Source organism: Mus pahari, chromosome 5 (genome assembly GCF_900095145.1).
Source record: "Mus pahari chromosome 5, PAHARI_EIJ_v1.1, whole genome shotgun sequence".
NCBI classification, from domain to species: Eukaryota; Metazoa; Chordata; class Mammalia; order Rodentia; family Muridae; genus Mus; species Mus pahari.
In genome coordinates, this window is record NC_034594.1 from 91400334 (window position 1) to 91405220 (window position 4887).

The 4887-nt window shown below is 38.7% G+C and overlaps 1 protein-coding gene across 1 annotated transcript in view; it reads left to right on the plus strand.

Annotated features, from left to right (window-relative positions):
* Cntnap5 (contactin associated protein like 5) overlaps positions 1-4887 on the plus strand; it is an 858611-nt gene that overhangs the window by 747975 nt on the left and 105749 nt on the right. The window lies entirely within an intron of this gene.

Below are 4887 nucleotides of genomic sequence, written 5' to 3' on the forward strand. Positions count from 1 at the left end.
AACACACGATTCTTTTATATAATTGACACTTCTTTAGTAGGGAATCATTCTTGAATTCTTCCCTGGCATATTTTCTTGTGTTTTCCTTTCAAGACATTAGAAGCTCCACCTGACCCTATAGATATTTATGTTTAAGAAACTCTGACTTAATTCTGGAAACAAGCAGATTCAAAGGTCCTAATTGTTGGTTGTGTAGGTCTCAGATTCTTATGAAAGCTGAGGTGTGCAGCATATATTTTCAGGCTGACTCACAGGAGAGCCTCCTGCTACAGAAAGATCTTCTGTTAAAGATTTGGCTCCAATCCTACAGGACACAGATGTCCTGGCTATTGTGTCCTAGACACATGGGTAGTACTGGAAACAGCTTATTAAAAAGGAAAAAGACAGGAGGCTAGTGGGCCAGGATGGGCTCAGGCCCAAATCCTTGGACCCACAGGATCACATCCTATTGTAGATTATTTGCATAATTACCTTACTTTTCCTTCAGACTTACTTTGCACATTCTGTGTTTTGTTAAAGAGTAGCCTTCAGGGAAGGGATTTCTATGCTAACTGGTTCTTTTCCTATGCTAATCGTGATCAACACCCTCTTCTCCTGCCCTCCCACCACACTTCTTCTCTGAGGCAGTGTATGGTCTAGTAGGCTGGATATCTCTTTATCCCTCAAAAACACAACTAAGGGACTGTTTATATTGTTTTGTTAACACTCATAGTAGTTACTGGTATGATAAAGATGAGAGACAACAAGCAAGACTTGCTGCTGTTTCCATACTACATGAAAAGAGACTGATTCAGAAACTACATAAAATGTGTAATAAACAACTGAGACAGAATTAGAGTGGCTAGATTTCTGAAGCACTCTAGCTAGAAAGAAAACTTTGACAGAAAAACCCACAGAATCAACTAACTTGAGTCCGAAGTCCTCACAGAGACTGAACCACTGTCTAGGGAACCTGCATGGGACTAACCTACTAGATCCTACACATGTATGTTACAATTGTAACTTGATCATAAAAGTGGAAGCAGGAGCTCTCTCTGACTCTGTTGCCTGCCTTTTGGACCCTTTCCCTAAATTGGATTTCCCTGTCTAGCCTCTATAGATGAGTAGGTACTTAGTCTTACTAGAACTGGATATGCATACATGCTGTTTGACATGCATCGATGTCTCTCATTTTATGAAGACAAATGATAGAGTGGATAGAGGGACAGGGAGGGTAGGAGAAAGTACTGGGAGGGAAGGAGGGAGAGGAAGCTGCCATGAGAATGTAAAATATATAAAATTAAAATTAAGAAAAGAAGAAGAAACATATATGTTTAGTAATTATACCTGTGGAACAAATGTCTTCAGTGGCATTAAGTTCCTTGTCATTAGTGGACTTCAGATTACAATTAAGTGACTATTTGCTTAGAAAATTATCATAGTCCTAAAAGTAGGTGAGAGACAAAATAACAACTGGCAAGAGTTGAGCTTCTTCCTCTGTCTTATTGCGGGATTCTTTATTCCTTCCTTATATAGCCTTCCACGAATGCCTATAAAAACTTCCTTTGCAGAACTTGAAGTGTTCCTGGAGGAATTAAGAGTTTACATCTTCAGTGTGGTCCTGCTATATTCTACAGCATTAATCCATAGACTGGGTTAACAGTGATCAAGAACTAAATCCAAAATTTTAATGGATTCTGGGTACTTTACAATGAAAGTGTGCTCTTGAGCCCAGAGCAGTGGTAACTACCTAGAAGTGAAGGCAAAAGGCCAACATTCAATGCAATGTCATGTTTGTAGCATGTTTAGGTCCAGAATGGGATACAAGAAACTCTGTCTCAAGAGAGAAAATAGTGAGCTTCACTTTTGGAAGTTAGGAATCCTCACAATTTAAAGTAAGAATAAGCAGAATGAAAATTTAATTAATGAAGATCTTTACCTGGAAATCTTTTGTGATCAAAAACCACTCACAAACATCTCTGGTAGAATCAACAGTTTGTGTTAGAAAGCTTCTAAACTTGTTCTGGTTTTAAGATAACTTCAGAAATTTGGTAGTGATGAAGAAATAGCCAGCTTACAAGGAGTCCTCTTTAGTCTCTTGGGAGGATGCAAACTCCACTTCCAATACTTTAGGGTAAGAAGCCAGGGTACAGGATTAGAAGGATAATAATTGTAAACACCCAGCCAAGTTTTCATCTTGTAAATTTAGTTTAAATAATTAATTAGGCCAGAGGTGAAAGATGCCTGTGAGTCAAAGCCATGTGTATGAGCATTGGACTGGCAGTAGTTCAGTTTGGCAGGACTGAGGTTCATCATTCATTGCCCTTCTTGTTGGCATTGATATCTCCAATTCTAGACTTGGATTTGCTCCGTCTATGCTGTTGCTGTCACTTCAAGTCAGAATAGGGCCTGGTATAAAATAGAGAAAACACACACACAGAGAGAGAGAGAGAGAGAGAGAGAGAGAGAGAGAGAGAGAGAGAGATGGGCATACAAGAGGATGGGGGATGATAGTGAGGTGGAAAAACCCTTAGGCAATGCCGGCCTAAAATTTTGAGTCACAGACAACTATTCAGTAACTTGATAATTAGAGGAAGAAGGCTTTAAATGGAAGCAGCATGCCCAGAGAGGGGGCTGCTCTAACAATGCCCTTGATCTCTACATATCAGTTTACTTTTGTATGCTTGTAGGTGAGGCAACACAGGGAAGGGGCATGCATGCATGTGTGTGTGCATGCACTTGGAGGCTGGAAGATAAACAGTGGTCTCATCTTTAGAAATGCCATCCAATTTTTTGAGAGAAAATCTCTCTCATTGTCTAAGAGCTCACCAATTAGCATTGTGTGACTGGCCAGTAAACACCAAGATTATGCTATATCTTTACCTCCTGGATGCTGAGGTTATAGGTCGAAGCTAACACTCTTGGCATCAAACTCATGTCCTTACACTTGCAAAGAAAGCACTCTATCAACTAAGGTATCAACATAGCAGATCATTTTACTGAATAACAATTCTGTCTTTCTCATAATTCCAGATTATTTTTTTTTTCAAAATAATCATTTGACAAATGTTCCTGAAACCCTTTCTATTAATGAGGAACTATTTAGTATATCAGAAAGATGAACAAGATTATGCTCTGCCATTAAGAATCTATCTTTCAGTCAGAAATGCATATTATTGCAAGCTTCTCAAAGACATATAGTTCAGATAGATTGAATACATTTAGAATATCTGCCAGGAAAGACATGAATACTAGGAAAGTTGAACAAAGTTGACCCATTCACATTGGAAGAGAAAGTCACAAAATGTTCCCCAAAGAGTGACCTTTTAATCACAAGAGAGAAATCAGTATTCTCTTGGCAGGTGAAATTTTAACAGAATATTTTAAGTGCATTCTCCTTATTTTATTGTGTTATTTTCACTGCGTATTATAAAATGTACATATGTGCATCTTAGTGAATGATTTTCTTCTTCCTTTGCTCTGATAAACTAACGGGCAATCAAAGTCATGTCAAAAGAAAGGGTCTTAGTTTGAGTCCATCGTGCAAGGCAAAGAATGCAGGAAGCAGCTGAAGGCAGCCATAGAGCAGAGAGAGGTTCCTCCTTTTTATCCAGTCCAGGTCCCCAGGCCATGGGATGCTGCTGCCCACATTTACGGTTGGTTTTCTAACTTCAATGAACCTAATCTGGATAAACCCTCATAGATTTGCCCTGAAGCTTATCTCTGTGGTTATTTTAGATACTGTCAAATTGACGATCAATGTTAATGATGACATTGTCTATATAAGTACCCCCATGTAAATATTTTAATTGGTCTTTGTGGTTCTTTGCTGGTTGAAATGAACAAGTAAAGTTAGAAGATGCACAAAGAAGACCATTAATCTATGCTGAAATTCATTCAATACAACATCCAAATGATACTTCCAGGTCACCTTCCTTTGTGGTTGCTCAGCTGCCTCTGGCACTGAGTGATTCCTGTGCCTTTGCTTTAGCAGTTCTCTTTTATCAAGTTTTTTGAGCACATGCATTTATAAGGTTCACAGTCTAAATTTCTGACTGCCCACACATCAAAAGGAATTATTATGACCTGAGATACTTTGAATTTTATATACTTGCTCAGGATAAATAGAAGTAAGAAAAGACCAAGACAGGAAATGTCTTCAAAGTTCAAAACCTAACAGTTGATATACTGGGTCATGTTGACAGAAGGATGTCCTCACTATTACTGTTATTATTTTTTTTTTCTCAAGGAAGCCCTTCAGAGGTCATTGTTGCCTATAGTCACTCACTTCTGTGTCAGCAACATATGCCTGAGTTCCTCTGGGCAGAAAAATTCTGAAGCAGAGAGCTAGAGAAGAATGCCCCAGAGTGGTTTTGTTGTTTTTTTTTTTGATTTGCTTTTGGAATGGTAGCTGAAAGTAGTGCATCTGAGTAGGGGAAAAAAGATATGGGGTAAATTAAGGTGCTTACATTCTCTCTCTCTCTCTCTCTCTCTCTCTCTCTCTCTCTCTCTCTCTCTCTCTCTCTGTGTGTGTCTGTGTGTGTGTCTGTGTGTGTGGTTGTTGCAATGAACACTTTAATTTTTGGTTTGCCTTTAAGAATCTAAATATTATTATGGACAGAATTTTGCCCCTACTTCCCAGTCTAGGTATTGAAGTCTTGATTTCTCTTAGATTTGCTGCAAGAAAGTAATATGTCAAGTGAGGACATGGACTTTCAATCCCTGATCCTAAAGAAGACACTGAAAGACTTTATCTCCTCTCTTCTCTTAACATTTAAGGACAAAGAAGGAAAGTTAGCTTCAACAAGCAAAAATAACATCGCTCTCCAGGGAGAAAGACTAAACAGTTCCATCTTGGATTTCTAGTTGCTGGAAGCATATGTAAAGGAAAGGGAAGGAAAGGGAAGG